General features: G+C 42.3%; 1 long non-coding RNA gene across 1 annotated transcript; it reads right to left on the minus strand.

The window, feature by feature from the left end:
• Positions 1–9207: 9207 nt before the first annotated feature.
• Positions 9208–14843, minus strand: LOC123362099. The gene is made up of 3 exons (XR_006576341.1): positions 14790–14843; positions 13726–13795; positions 9208–9371 (listed from the first exon to the last, which is right to left on the minus strand). It is a non-coding gene; the product is annotated as an uncharacterized LOC123362099 (long non-coding RNA).
• Between the last annotated feature and the right edge of the window lie 1894 nt (positions 14844–16737).

Here is a 16737-nt window from a genome sequence, read left to right on the forward strand (position 1 = left end):
TACCATCTCATACAAAAATGTTTGTTGTTAGTCCCTAAGTGTATGACCTCGCACTTTGCACTATTAAGTTTCAACTATTTCTATTACTGCAGTTTTGAAGGTCATTCAAATCTTCTTGTATGATATTCCAGTCCTCCTTTTTATTGACAACATTCCTGTAATGTTTTTGCAGCTAGGTAACTGATATGTACTCAACCTTAACTCTAGTTAAGGCGTCGGCAACCTTCGTTACGTGGCCCATCAGGATAATCTGCTGGTAGGCCATGAGACATTTTGTTTACATTGACTGTCCGCAGACACGGCCCCCCGCAGGTCCCAGTGGCCGCAGTTTACTGTTCCCGGCCAATGGGAGTCGGAGGGCTACGTGCCTCAGGTTGCAGACCCCTGCTTTAGTTTAATGTAGTTTTTAATCTGGAAATCTACCTTGTAATAGTAACAGCACACTGAAGACATTGGGGCCAGTATTCAATTTCACACTCAACTATAATCCCCTTGAAATACATTTAAAATTTCATAGCCATCTTAAATCCCATTGTATCTGGCTATCTCTTACTATACACAATTTAAAAAAATATTATATTAAGTGCTTATTTAGTTGTTGTTGTTTGTTTATATAACTGCAGAAAAAATAATGTTTGGTAGTTTCAGATGGTAGTTTATGCTCAAATTTGGAAAGGGTTAATTCTGACAAAAGTTAGTTACTTTGCAGGCAGTCCATTTTAGCAGCTAGTTATCTGAGGGTATGTCTACACTACAATTAAAAACCTGCAGCTGGCCCATGCCAGCTGATTCCAGCTTGCAGTGCTCAGGGGAAGTGGCTTTTCATTGTGGTATAGACAATATGGGCTTGAGTTGAAGCCCGAGCTCTTGGACCCTCCCACCTCACAGGGTATCAGAACCTGGGCTCTAGCTCAAGCCAGAACGTCTATACCACAATTAAACACCCCCTTAACCTGAGTCTAGCAAGCCTGAATCAGATGGCATGGGCCAGCTGCAGGTGTTTGATTGCAATATAGATATATCCTGAGTGGTGGTTTTTCCCCCTATTTGAAAACATAATTAAAACAACTGAACAAATTATTTTCAAAAATAGCAGCAGCTCACCTAAAAATGGGTAGTAGAAAAGTCACTGAACTTGCTTTTCTCACTGTATGTGTATTTTCCAGTATGTATACTACCAACTGTTAAATCCACTCCAGGGATAATGTTTGTGGGCCGTCATGACCCATGCTAAAGTTACTGTGCAAACTTATTTTGAAAGGCATGCGGCACAATCACCGTAGATTTCAAAGTGAATTTCCATAATGAATACAGCATAGACTTTAAACCTGCCTTTTAGGAGAACGTGACAGATGTGTAAGCAGTCTTACAGTCGTCTGTTGAAAGACTACACAGCCAAAACAGCTCAGGAGTTAAAATTTGAGATCATGAAAGGATATACAATATTTAAAGGTGATCTTCAAAGGGAGAGAAAAGAATATTGATATTTTCTTTTGTTTTATGATTTCATATATTAGGGCTCTTTTTCTACATTTTCAAATATATAGATTTCACTTACATATAGAATACAAAATATACAATGGTCACATTATATTATTTTTATTACAAATATTTACAATGTAAAAATGATAAACAAAAGAAATAGTATTTTTCAATTCACCTCTTACAAGTACTGTAGTGCAATCTCTTTATTGTGAAAGTGCAATTTACAAATGTTAGGGGGGTTTTGGTTACATAGCTTCACTCAAAAACAAAACAATGTAAAACTTTAGAGCAGGGGTCAGCAACATCTGGCACGCGGCTTGCCAGGGTAAGCACCCTGGTGGGCCGGGCCAGTTTGTTTACCTGACACATCCGCAGGTCTGGCCAATGCGGCTCCCACTGGCCGCGGTTTGTGGCTCCAGGCCAAGAGGGTCTGTGGGAAGTGGCGCGGGCCGAGGGATGTGCTGGCCGTGGCTTCCCGCCGCTCCCCTTGGAGCCCACTTCATTGGATGTATGCAGTGGAAAATATAGTAGGAAGATAGATATAGATATAGATATAGATATAGATAGATAGATATAAAAAATATGAAACAATGGGTGTTACCATACACACTCTAACGAGAGTGATCAATTAAGGTGAGCTATTACCAGCAGGAGAGAAAAAAAACTTTTTATACTGGTAATCAGAATGGTCCATTTGCAGCACTTGATAAGAAGGTGTGAGGAATGGGGGAGGGAAATAAACATGGGGAAATAGTTTTAATTTGTGTAATGACCCATCCACTCCCAGTCTTTAGTCAAGCCTAATTTAATGGTGTCCATTTTGCAAATTAATTCCAATTCAGCTGTCTCTTGCTGGAATCTGTTTTTGAAGTTTTTTTTGTTGTAATATTGTGACTTTTAGGTCTGTAATCGAGTGACCAGGGAGACTGACGTGTTCTCCAACTGGTTTTTGAATGTTATAATTCTTGATGACTGATTTGTGTCCATTTATTCTTTTATGTAGAGGCTGTCTGGTTTGGCCAATGTACATGGCAGAGGGACATTGCAGGCACATGATGGCATATATCACATTGGTAGATGTGCAGGTGAATGAGCCTCTGATAGTGTGGTTGATGTGATTAGGTCCTATGATGGTGCCCCTGAATAGATATGTGGACAGAGTTGGCAACAGGCTTTGTTGCAAGGATAGGTTCCTGGGTTAGTGTTTTTTGTTGTGTGGTGTGTGGTTGCAGGTGAGTATTTGCTTCAGGTTGGGGGGCTGTCTGTAAGCAAGGACTGGCCTGTCTCCTAAGATCTGAGAGTGATGGATCATCCTTCAGGATAGGTTGTAGATCCTTGAAGATGCGCTGGAGAGGTTTTAGTTGGGGGCTGAAGGTACGGCTAGTGGCGTTCTGTTACTTTCTTTGTTGGGTCTGTCCTGTAGTAGGTGACTTCTGGGTACTCTCCTGGATCTCTCAATCTGTTTCTTCACTTCAGCAGGTGGGTATTGTAGTTGTAAGAATGCTTGATAGAGATCTTGTAGGTGTTTGTCTCTGTCTGCGGGGTTGGAGCAAATGTGATTATATCGTTGAGCTTGGCTGTGGACAATGGATCGAGTGGTGTGGTCTGGATGAAAGCTGGAGGCATGTAGGTAAGTATAGCGGTCAGTAGGTTTCCAGTATAGGGTGATGTTTATGTGACCATCGCTTATTAGCACTGTAGTGTCCAGGAAGTGGATCTCTTGTGTGGACTGGTCCAGGCTGAGGTTGATGATGGGGTGGAAATTGTTGAAATCATGGTGGAATTCCTCAAGGGCTAATTTTCCATGGGTCCAGATGATGAAGATGTCATCAATGTAGCACAAGTAGAGCAGGGGCGTTAGGGGACGAGAGCTGAGGAAGCGTTGTTCTAAGTCAGCCATAAAAATGTTGGCATGCTGTGGGGCCATGCAGGTACCCATAGCAGTGCCACTGATTTGAAGGTATATGTTGTCCCCAAGTGTGAAATAGTTATGAGTGAGGACAAAGTCACAAAGTTCTGCCACCAGGTTTGCCATGACATTATCGGGGATACTGTTCCTGATGGCTTGTAGTTCATCTTTGTGTGGAATGTTGGTGCAGAGGGCTTCTACAGTCATAGTGGCTAGGATGGTGTTTTCAGGAAGATCACCAATGGATTGTAGTTTCCTCAGGAAGTCAGTGGAGTCTCGAAGATAGCTAGGAGTGCTCACAGTGTAGGGCCTGAGGAGGGAGTCTACATAGGATTTCATCCTAAACATTTTAGGACATGACTCTTTTCTCTTTGTTTTGGGCTTTTATGAATATTTCAATCAGATGGTGATTGTACAGGCAGTTGAAACTTAACCTCATTTTCTGTCATCGCCTTTAATGGGAGACAGTATAAGATAAGCAGAAAATACCAGAGAAGGTGGTATTGAATTCTTTTTTAGTCCATTACAATGTTAGCTTAAATTTCCATGTAAAAGTGAAGGAGTCTTTTTCTTAAATAGGTATGTTTTGATTCTGATTTCAAAACCAATAGGAATGTGGAGTCTTATGGTTACTCCAGCTTACTTGTGGAATTGCCAAGCTTGTGAATAGACCTTGGCAAATAATTTGCATTGAATAATCTATTAGATAAATATTGCCTGTTTTTTAGTTTTAACAAATTGTCTTTAAAATCAGTGGGAGTTAGGCACCTACACTGCTAAGGTGCTGATGGAAATCCTAATTGTGCCAATCAGAATTTGTAGGCAACTAATTCCTTTGAAAATTTGACCCTCATTTGTCATCCAATTAAGACCTACTTAGTGTTGGTCTTCTGTAAAGAACTGCATTTCCTTTGTTGCTGGCCGCCGCTTCCCAGAGCCCCCATTGGCCTGGGACGGTGAACCGCTTCCAGTGGGAGCCACGATCAGCCAAACCTGTGGACGTGGCAGGTAAACAAATCGTCCTGGCCCACCAGGGTGCTTACCCTGGTGGCCGTGTGCCAGAGGTTGCCGATCCCTGAATTAGACGCTGAACTCTCACCAATTTTCCAGCAGCAGTTGGGGAACCTAAATCCTCTTTTGTGCCTTTGGAAAGCTCCCTCAAAATATGTGAGACCATAATAAAGAAAACCATTAACCAGTATTCAAAACAGGAGACTGCAACAATCTGGCAATGCTGAAAAGCCTTGTCCAGTTATATTTCATCAGTACAATTGGTTATATTCCCAGTATTATACCTTCCTAGGTATACAACTAAATATCAATTTCTCACAGCACACAACATCTTACAAGCAAGATAAAATTGACATTTGAACAGCTTGAGCTCAGATGGTGGAGGAAGATGCTGGAATAAATTTTTGAACCAATGAGGAATTAATTTGGGACCTCAGCAGAGGCGAATCCAGGTTCTTTTTATTAGCCATCGGAATTGGAATACTTAGGGGAAGACAATCTATTACCTGTCCAAACACAATAGGTTTCAATGGAACAAGTTTTTTTGTTTTTGTATTTTTTTAAAAAAACCTCAGGAGTACTAGACAAGACTTTTTCAGATCCCAAAATACATTTTTTTAAATATTATTTTCAGTGTCTCTTAATAAGACCTCAGTATTGTCATTTAGTTGTTGCTTCTGTACCTTTTTTTTCCCTGAAATGCCTGTTCTGTAATCTTTTCTGGAAAGAAGTCAACATAAGAGGTATTGGTAGATTGAAGTCCTCCTTAGATGTGAAAACTAATGAGCTACAACACATGAGAGGTTTGGCTTGGTTTCTTCCATCACTTTAGACCTAACTGCAGGTCTTTTGCTGGGCATTTACTGAAGGAATTCTAGCAATGATGCCAAAAAATGTGTTATCTCAACATCTCGCATTTGCTAGTGAAATGTCTAGAAGGCCCACCGTAAAGGGTTGCTAAAATGTTTTAGGAAAAGATGACTGTGGTATATGTGGACACAGCAAAGAAGACAACCAGTTTAGTGTTATAATGGCACAAATTGTGGAAACTGGTTAGCTTTCTGAAATAGTATATCAAGATTTTCTAGCCCCAATGAAAAGGTCAGCAATGAATTATTACAAATTACAGGGAAAGCAATGGAGGGAAAACAGATTAGTAGGGTGCGTGGCAAGGGTAGATGGAAGTGAGATGAAAGAAAAATGTATGTTCTGCATTAAAAAGCTGCAGAAACCTCCTGTTGATCTTGAGGAATATAGGGAAAGCAAGGAAATATGATGCCACAGACAACATGACAAATGTTCCAGTGAGTACTGGCTGCATTCCTTCTACCAAGCAAAGACCCTGCTTTCGTGCCAATGTTTCCAGTAATAACAATGAAGAATCAAAACAGAGAAACTGCTTTGATTAGGTTTTGTTAACAGATTAAGTGAAGCACATTCTTTGGAAAAAATACTAGTGAAGTTAGCTAACCAAATTTGAGACTGAGAAGACAAGACAATAAAATAAAAGACAGGAAGAATTAGAAAAGCCAAGAAAAGGAGGAGAGAGAAAGTAGATTGTGCATCATTCCTTTTTATTAAGCTTTTGGCTTCTACTAGAGACAAGCCAAAACTCTTCACACAGCCTCAATCTTAATGAAAGTTTAGAGCCACATGGACCTGAACTGGGCAGCTTGCTTTCATCTCTAGTTTAAGGGCCTGATCTTGGAAGCATTATCCCACATGCTTTCCATTAGGTTACTCACGTAAGGGAAGTTACGGAAGTGCAATTTTGCAGAATTGGCCCCTAGATATGGTGGTTGTATGCCAACAAGACATGCTTCACAAAACATAAACATCAACTTTGACTCATCATCTCACTTCTGGTGACAATTGTGTTTCTTAAGAGACACTGATGTGTTGTGTTGTGAAGGACACTGGTTGCTTTGTAGAAAGTATATAATTCTTTACCTGTGTGGCACTGTGAATGACCTTAGTCAATCCAAAAACTTCAAACAATAAGCAAACAGTGAACAGTTTTCACATAAAACAGAAGAACTAAGTACACTTGTGTACTTTGAAGTGATCCCACTTAACTCTTTCAAAGATTTTATAATTGTAGGAAAATATTTGTTCATTGTCATGATACCTTTCTTTCAGCAAGTCCAGTGGGAGCTTTGGAATATCAAGGTGTTGTTTCTTCATCACAAAAGCTCTTGAATTCCAACAAAGAGCTGTTCGTTTACAAAGGGAACAAAAGAAAATATACATTTCCCATAATGTTATACAATGCTGAGTCAGTTAATTGTTTTTGCAGCAATGTATGAGGGCAAAGATTATCCTGTGTGCTTTGCAATCTAAAGTGAAGGCGAAGGACATACAGTTTTGAAGGTGGTATTATGCTTCCAAATGTAGATTCGCCCATTAGGCTGGCTTCTTCAGCATGTGAGCTATTGGACAGGAGATACGATCTGTAACACTGATACTTGCTTATTTACAGCTGTAGAGACATCCATCTGAAGCGGGTGGCTCTAGGTATTTTGCCACCCCAAGCACGGCAGCTTGTCTGCGGGAGGTCCCCTGTCCCGTGGATTCGGCGGCACACCTGCGGGAGGTCCGCTGAAGCCACAGGACCAGCAGACCCTCTGCAGGCATGCCACCGAAGGCAACCTGCCTGCCGTCCTCGCGGCAGCCGGCAGAGCGCCCCCCGTGGCTTGCCGCCCCAGGCACGCGCTTGGAGCGCTGGTGCCTGGAGCTGCCCCTGATCTGAAGACAGTGTCTTTGTGACCTCAGTCTCTGATCCATGCAGTGGTATCTACTCTATCCAAAAAAGACTAAGTTTCTTCTTCAGGGGAGAGAAAAGGGGGTGGGGAATCCCAAAAAAGAGATCAACTAACAGAATGTACAATTGCTCACTCGTGTTTATTGTCTTGAGGCTCATTATGGTCATTAAATTCAGAAATGTCTCATACTTAGGGATGAATTCAGTCTTCCAGAAAATGCTGTATTGCACATTAAAAATGAAAGTGCATAGTTGTACAGAAAAAAATTAAATTAATTATGCCCACAAAAAACAGGCCCTGGGTTGATAAAATAACTAGGATTTATGGTGGAGCCCTAGTATTTATTTTAGTTCACTGGACTAGAGATCATTTTAATATTGTGAGGAACATACTCTCTACTCATTCCTTCCTTAAAACTCTGCTAACATCTATGGGAGCTCTGTGTATTGAACAGTTTCAAAATATCCCTTCTAAAAATGTTTTCTGTCTGACATTCCAGTCTTCTGAGCTGTGTGCAGAATCTGTAGTATGTACATTTATTGAAGTTATGTGCTTAGTTATTTCTTCAAATACTGTTTCTCTGTGCCCAGAATGAATCTTCATCTTGATAAGCACTGATTGGACACAGTGGAACTTATAATGAGGAAAAAAGAATGGAATACAGCATTCTGACACTATACTGGATAAAGAAGCATTAAAAAAGCCAGTCAAGGAAAAGGCTCATTTTTGATTTCCAGACTGTCACAGAAGATAAACAAGAAGATTAGGGCACATGGGGCCAGCAGATTTGTTTCCAAGGTCAAGTCCACAGAGAGATGATGATGAGGTTGCTTGAATGGCTTCATCAGCTGTTTGCTTTTGGGTTAGAGGCATCGAGTGTTATTTTCCTCCAGTTGTTCTCCACTAATGTAACATTTGTCAGACCCTGACCTAGTTTGCAGGTCACTACTTATGTTATACAAAGAGCAATACTTATCCATATTTCTGTGAAGAACACTCCACTAAAGCTTCTTTTTTATTATATTTATCATTAAATTTCTTCTAGCTTCCTTTTCTTGCTATTGTATTACACACACCTCAGGGTCTGTGGCTTCTGATTTCTCTTCTCCCTGCATTAGTTTTTCATTGTTTGTTGACCGCTTTTCTTCCTAGGACAAGAAGAAGTCCGCCTATAAACACATTAATAAAGTAGTCACAGCAATTACCATATTACATTGTGGTTTCTGTTATACGGCAGACTTTTCCTGTATTTAGCAGAGGAAATAACTTTAGTTTCATCAGTACCGCGGTGTACTGTTGGCAAATTTTGACATTTTAATGAAGGCCACTGTATATCAATGCAGTAAACCTATTTTATGCAGCTTTCCTGTTCCATTTTCAGCCTCCCAGTCTTATGCGGGACTGATATTTCCTCTTTCCTACACTGCTTCTTAAAAGTCTGTCAATTCTTTGGGCAGCAGCTCTCTCTGAAAAGTAAATCTTTTGGCTTTAGGTACATAATTCTTAATTTAAAAAAAAATCATCAAGGGTTTAAAAGCCCTGCAGGGAAATTAAGACTGCAGAGGAAAATCCCAATAGTAAAGATCTGCTTTATACAAATTAAATTGACTCCTGTTACCCAAACCAACCAGATGATTTAGAAAATATGTGTCTTTTAAAAAGTGCATAGTGGTTCATCTCTAAGGTTCATTAGGCAAAAAAAAAAAAAAAAAAGATATAGGTATGTTCAAATTGAAAAATGCCAGGAGAGCATGATTAAGAGAGAAAAATAATGGCTGAATGACTCACTTAAATTAGATAGTGAATCTCTTGGAAAGAAAATGTTTTCATTCCTGCTTGTCTCCCACTTTAATTCTTTGAGCATTGTTTATTGAGTGTTAATGAGTCTAGGGATGCAGATTTGAAAGTTGATTTCTCTTAAATTCATGAACACATGTCCGCAGAACAGGATAAAAAGTTACGACTGAAAAGGGAATGATCAGTAATAAAGTTACAAGAGATATTATGGAAAACATAATACCTGGCTCTTATGTAGTGCTTTTCATCTACAGAATTCAAAACACTTTACAAAGGAAGTAGGAATCATTATCCCCATTTCACGATGCGGGAATCTGAGGTACAGAGTGGAAGAGTGCTTTGTCCAAGATCACCCAGCAGGACACTGGTGGGGCCAGGAACAGAATCCGGTAGTTCATACTGCCTCCCTGGAGTGGAATGGAAAGGAGGCTTGCATTCAATTTAATAGATCTTAGATTGAATATATTTGGTTATTAGAATTGTAAATTTAAAAAAAATCACCACCTTATATATTATTGAAAATAAGCTGTTATGTTTTGCTTGAGAACACAGGAGGCAGTGTGGCTTAGCGAACACTGACCTGGGGCTCAGGAGACTTGGGTTCTAATCCTGGTTTTGCCACTGACCTGCTATGCCACTGTATCTGTAATTCAGGCAGGTATGGGCATATGTTACTTATTGCACTGGGGCAGGAGCTAACAGCAAGTAAACCCTGAAACAATGATCGAGCAGTTAAATAGATAAGAGTTTAAAGGCAATGATTAAGTGGTGCTGTCAGTCATGGTTTGGAAGGAGTATTTGTTGTGAAAATGGAAGATATTTGGAATGCTTACAGATTTTTTTTTCTCTCTCTGTCCATCTATAGTTGGGAGAGTGTTTTTTGTTTGTTTGTTTGTTTGTTGTTTTTAATTTGGCTTGTTTCACTTTTATTTAGCAAGTTACTGGCAGTTCCCATTTCTATATCACATCTATCCCAAACAATCTGGTAAGCTAAAATTTTAGTGCAGTCTTTATTATTTGTTCATGCTTCCAACAGAAGTTGGGAAGAAATTGGGGTCAAGTAGGGCAACTAGATAACAAGTTAACCATTTTCTTAGACTAAAAGTGTAATTTTTTTGGTAGAACAGGATGAATTATTTATTGCAAACTACCTTGTTATATAAGTGAAATTAGCCTGGGTTTTGATTTAGTGAAATTTCTGATAAATTGGAGCAATTTAATTTATTTTATTAGCTTTGACAATTTTGTGTGAAATATTTTCCCCTGTTCTGGATACTTCTAAAAATTCAGAAATCTACAATAGGGAAAAAATAACATTAACAAACATTTGGAAAGGTAGCTACTGAAGAAGGAGCTTTCTCAAAATTGTATGGAACTGGATTGACACAGCTGTTGGTCAGCTGCAGAGCGGAGAAGTGGGGAGAAAAGCTCACCCTCTACTTCTCTATTCAACCCCATCCAGGTTGAGACTTTGGCCCCAGTGCATGGGGAGAATGCAGAGACTTACTTCCCCCTCTGAGCAAGTGGTGGCAGTAGTGGGAGACTTAAATCCACCCCCTTCCTTGCACAACAGTTAAGCTGACTGAGCACATGGTGGGCCTGGGGAGAATGTAAGATACTCCACAAAAAAGGAGTGAAGCTACTTACTCCCTCCCCAGTTCAAGGTGGGGACAGTGAAAGAGCTGTGATTTTTCAGTCAGTTTCTTTTCTTGACTGCTCCTGGGGCATACAGCAGCATAGTATCTAAGCCATGGTCTGTTGTGTTCAGCATAAGCCAGAGAGCCAGGAGATCACAAATTCTGCTTCCATCACTGCCAACATTGACTTTAACATTTTACACTTGTGTAGACAGAACTTCACAAATATTAGTTAGCAGCAGAGCCGGTGCTAGCCCATTGTGGGCCCTAAGCAGGAATATCCCCCCCCCACCCCACACACACACAATACATACTTGAGCTTCCCAGGGCCCTAAGCAGTTGTTAAGTCTGCTTCTTCTTTGAGTAGTGTCCCTATGGATGCTCTACTGTAAGTATGTCTGTGTCCCTGGACCACTGATCACAGAATTTTTGTAGCAGTCCTCCCACTTGTGCATGTGCTGCTCCTTACCTGCTACAAGGCTAGCCAGCCTGCATGGGCAATCCATCTGCAGTTCCTTCTCAACCACCCCTGGCTAGAGACGGAGCTAGAGCTGTCCGTTCACAGATCAGTAGCTCCCTTTAGATGTGTTAATTTTTAGCTTCCCTTGAAGCTTTTTACTTTGTTACCACCTTTGTATTTTGTTGGCCATGCCCCCCAAGAAAGAAAAAAAGAAAGAAAGAGGATTTGCCTCTCACCCACTATGCTGGACAAAGGTATGCCTGGCTCCCTGTGCTTCAAAAAGTGCTTGAGTTGCCAGGAATCTATTCCAATGACTACTGGAAACTCTCAGTGCATTCACTGTCTGGGAGAAAAGCCCAATCCACAAAGTATGGCTGGTGCCAGCCACTGAAACTCAAATCTAGGAAAGTTAAGAGAATTAAGACTCAAACTCCTGCTCCTGGAGTCACCCCCATCAACCCCCAGAGTCCTGTCAGGAACCCTCACCACAACCTTCTACTTTGAATGGAGGTGAGCCCAGGGAGTCTAGCCATTCACTCAAGACCACTAAGAAAATGTCTGTGAGCCCCTGTAGCAAGCTCTAATCAAGCCGAAAGTGATCTCTGACTCCATCAGTATCATTGGTGCCGACAACACTGAAGCCACCTAAAACTGGTACCCAGGGCATGTGCTGTAGCAAACCAACAGAGCAAGTTGGACTATCCAAAGACCTGATGAGTGTGGGCAAAGTACTGGTACAACAGGAGTATGAAAGGCATAGAAGATCCACCCTGTAGAAGATGCTGTCAGTACGGACACTGGCACAGACCCTGGTACAGCCAAGTCTGCATCTCTGAATCCATCGGTACAAGCCTACCAACACCAGTACTGACGCCATCCACACCAGTGGATTTCCAGTGTGCGACTGATCTTTCGATGTCTGACTCACCAGACTTGACCCTACTCAGTACAGGGGCCCAGTACCGAGTTCACCCAAAGCACTGGACTCTCCAACAACTCCCTGGCTCACACTGCCTTTCACATCATCAGAGTTGGAAAGTGAGGGAGAGGACAACATTTTTCTCACTTGCCATATGGGGCCCAATTTCACTATGGACACCATGTATATCGTCTACCCAACCCTCAGCCTCCCTGGTTTGGCCAACCATAGTACCACCACTGGCCCCATACCAACAATGACCATAATGGAACCCTTGGCAGGCTCGGAGACAGCAAGCCTCCCAGGCCACTAGCATGGCATACCAGCAGACAAGGAGATTCCCTCCTTCAGCTGTGGCTTCAAGGGCTTTGGAATCCCCTGAGTAGCCTGGAGAGGAAGTTGAGACAGAGATAGAGGAGGAAGTCACTCCTCAAGACCATTTCTAATTGTTCTCACCAAATAAGGTGGTGATGCCCCCTCCGCTATCAATGGCTGATTTCAAATCATTCCAGGACCTAGCACAGAGGGTGCCAGAAGACCTGCAAATACCATTGCAGGAAGTGACTGAATCTCACTACAAACTGGTAGACATTTTATATTCCTCTACCTCTTCTAGAGTGGCCCTCCCAATTAATAAGGCACTCCTGAACCTCGCCAAAGACATATGGCAGACCCCTGTGTCAGTCCTGCCAATATGCAAGTGGGAGGACAAAAAGTATTATGGGCCAGCAAAGGACAACTTCTCTTTTCCTCCCCACCTCTCAATTCCATCATTGTGGACACAGTTAACTTGAGGGGCTACCAGCATCAGTTTAAATCCACCCCTTATGATGAGGACTGGAAATGTTTGGATCTGTTTGGCAGGAAGGCATATTCATCAGCCACCCTCCAGTTCCATGTAGCAAATTACCAAGCCTTGCTGGCAAAATACAACTACCAGAACTACACAAAACTCAGTTCCTTTATTGAAGAACTTCTTAATTCTCATAAGTACCAATTCAAGACCATAGTCAATGAGGAGCAACTGGTGGCTAAAATGTCCCTCCAGTCCATGCTAGATGTGGCTGACACAGCGGAATGCTCGATTTCCATGGCCATTATTATGAGATGGTATTTGTGGCTACATTTGTCCAGCTTCCCTAAAGATGTCCAAACTACAGTGGAGGACCCTCCTTTTGAAGGGACGAGGTTATTTGCCAAGTAGACTGACACTTCTTTTCACATGTTGAAGGATTCTAGGACAACTCTTTGATCCATAAGGATCTATACACCAATTTACAAAAGAAAGTACAGTCCTCAGCCACCATTCAAGCCCTAATCATCACAATATATGCCTCAGCATTCATCACAGAGATCTTACAAGCTGTAGAGGAAGAAGCCGGCAGAGGCTTCTACTCTCACTACTTTCTAATTCCAAAGAAAAGGGGAGGTTGGAGACCCATACTGGAGCTCAGAGTGCTTAACAGCAGTACTAAGGTGTGGAAGTTCAAGATGGTCTCCCTATCAATAATTATTCCAGCATTAGAGAAAGGAGATTGGTTCTCAGCCCTCGACCTTCAGTATGCATATTTACACATTTCCATCATATCGAGTTATAGTCATTACTTCAGATTCATAGTAGGCCAGGACCACTACCAGTACAGAGTGCTTCATTTCATCCTCTCGTTGGCCCCCATGGTATTCTCCAATGTCCTCTCAGTAGTGGTGGCCCTTTACCCTCTCAGGGCATCATGATTTATCCTTACCTGGGCACAGTCTTTCGTCGAAGCTCAGTGAGTCACCCAGACTGCACTGAATCTGTTCCAGAATCTGGGCCTACAAATCAACATACAAAAGTCAACATTAACATTAACATTGATGCAAAGACTGGAATTCATAGGAGCCATATGCATTTCTGACCTTTCTGAGTTCAAGCCTGGTTAAGCTCAGTTTACTAGCCTAACAGACAGTATAGACAAATTATTATTGATGCCCACCAAGGTCAAACAGTCCTTTGGCTGGTGGAAAGACCCAGTGAACATATGTGCAGGGTCCCATTTGTTCAGTTTCCCCCTTCATTAATTCTGACTACCAGTATAGAATGGGGTGCACATCTCAATGATCTCATTTGAGATGCACCTTCACATCAAACTGCTCGAACTCAGAAAGGTCAGAAATGCATATGTTCATTTCCTCCTGCTGATCAAAGACATGCACACAAAAATTGTGATGGACAATGTGGCCTGCATGTATTTGTAAGCAGGGTCTGAATGAGTTCTCCCCTGACAGCTAGCTGGGAGGGGGAGAGACTTCAGGAGAAAACTGTATTTACATGAACACACCTACTTTGCCAAGATATCCAGCAGATAGAGCGGTGTTGCTCAAAGTGAACAACTTTGGCTGGTGCTGGCTTACAAATCACTTCAGTACTGAATACAAGGATAGTGAAATGCTGTTATCAATGTTGTTGTCTTTACTGAATAAATAAAAGGGAGCAGAAGTGTGCTTTGCCTGTCCCAGATGAGGAGGTCACCCTCAGCTGCAAAGACCTCATTAAGACAGGGGCTTGAATACCAGACCCTTGTGAAAGTAAGAGGAGTGGCTCTAGGTGTTCCAGCCAAGAGGTGTGGGTTCTCCCTAAGGGTCCCCAGTCTGGTTTAACCTGTTCATCCTCTCTGTTAAAAGATAGAGCTAAATAGGCTCCATTAGGAGCCTTTGTTATTTTAAGTGCTTAAATTCGAGATGAAATTCCTTGTGGTGGGATAGCATTTCTGCCAAACCTGCTAAAAGCTGAAAAACACTAAGAGTTGACAATCACTAAGAGACTGACCTGAAAAGGTCACAGCAGAGAGGCAGGTGGCAGCAGAAGGTAACTGACAGTTGGCCAGCGGGAGTGGCAAGCGGTTGGCTGGCAGGAGTAGTCTGTGGGAGCAGGGAACAAGCAGCTGGTGAGGCAGCCAGCACAGAGGAACCACGGCTGGTGGGGCAGCCAGAAAGAGCAAGCACTCAGATGGTGAAACAAGCAAGGCACCTTCTTCCTCTGTGTGAACTCACACAGATGCACCTCTGAACCCTTGATCCTTACTGACCAAGGACAACCACTGTGAGTGGGGTATGGTGAGGGAGCAGGGAGAGGCACAGAAAAGGAATTTTGGTTGTGTAACTCAAGAACATGAGGAGGAAGGTACTGCCTCTATGCACTCTGGAGTGGGTGTGCTGCTCACACTTTTATGACTATGAATCCTGTTTGTGACATTTTCCTTAATTAATGTCAGGTGACTTCTCTCCTTTCATTAAAATTTTCTTTTTTACAATCAGACGCTGTGCTTGCTAGTGGGGAAGTATTGCCTTTCAGAGGCATGGGGTGGGGTTTCCAGGTTACTGGGTGGAAGATTGAGCCGGTTCTGTGTTGTGTTGTTGAAAAGGAACCCCAAGATACTGAACCTGGCCATGGCTACACCTGGCAGAATAGTTATATATCACATAAACCATCAAGGTGGAAGTTATGGAATGGTGCATTTCCCACAAGGTTTTAATATCGGAGGCTTACCTGCCAGGATTACTCAACACGGCATGGACAATTTCACTCGCAAGTTCCCACTCGACTATAAATGGGAAGTAGATTTGAGGGTCCTAAATGATGTATTCCAACAATGGCAGGCACCAACAGTAGATCTGTTTGCTACTTGCCAGAACAAGAAATTCTCACTGTACTCTTCCAGAGCTGGGATTGGACGGAACTCCATGGGGAATGCTCTCCTTCTCTCATGGGACAAAGGTCTTCTTTACGCCTTTCCCCCATTCCCTCTAATTCTGAAAGTCCTGTTGAAAGTGAAAAGAGAAAGATAACATCGTACTGATTGCTCCCACCTGGCCCAGGCAGATGTGGTACCCCTACTTGCCATAGCTGGCACTATTTCCAGCAGTGACTCTACCAATCACTCCATATCTGCTATCAGAGAATGAAGGTTGCACCCTCCATCCCAACCTGCAGATTCTGTGACTCAAAGCCTGGCTCCTTCATGGTTTCAGTGCATAGAGACATCTTGCTCTGAGAAGGTACAGGAGGTATTGTTACACAGTAGGAAAGAAGCTACACATCATACCAACCTGCACAAATGGAAGAGATTTCAAAGCTGGTGTAATCCCAGAAGCATCACGCAGAATGCGGCCACCCTACCGTTAGTCCTGGATTACCTGTTGACTCTGAGAAAATCGGATCTCTCTATCAGCTTATTGAAGGTTCACTTAGCAGCAATTGCAAACTTCCACCAACAGGTAGAAAGACACTATCTTTTCTCATCCAACCATTAAGAGAGTATTCAAAGGCATAAGAAATCTCTTTCCCAAATCTAGACTTCCCACTCCTCAGTGGGATCTCAATTGTGTGTTAAAATGGTTGACTAGACTGCCATTTGAACCCATGGCCACTTGTTCATTGACTCATCTTTCAATGAAGATGGTATTCCTGATTGCCATTACCTCACCAAGAAGGATAGGAGAGATAGCGGCCCTAATGTTGCATACCCCCTTCACCGTGTTCTTCCTTGACCCACCTTCCTCTCCTCTACTACAGAGTTCTAGTAATTCACTCTGCAGTAAAGGAGGAACTGAGAAAGTGAGGAGTGGCAAGTGAGGAGCAGTTCGTGCATGAGCGGGATGAACTGCTACCAAAATTCTCTGATCAGCAGCACAGGGACACAGACACACCTACTGTGGAGAACCCATGGGGATATACATTTCAAAGAACCATCGTTACTGCACAAGGTGAGTAGCTG

This window comes from Mauremys mutica, chromosome 1 (genome assembly GCF_020497125.1).
Source record: "Mauremys mutica isolate MM-2020 ecotype Southern chromosome 1, ASM2049712v1, whole genome shotgun sequence".
Classification (NCBI taxonomy): domain Eukaryota; kingdom Metazoa; phylum Chordata; order Testudines; family Geoemydidae; genus Mauremys; species Mauremys mutica.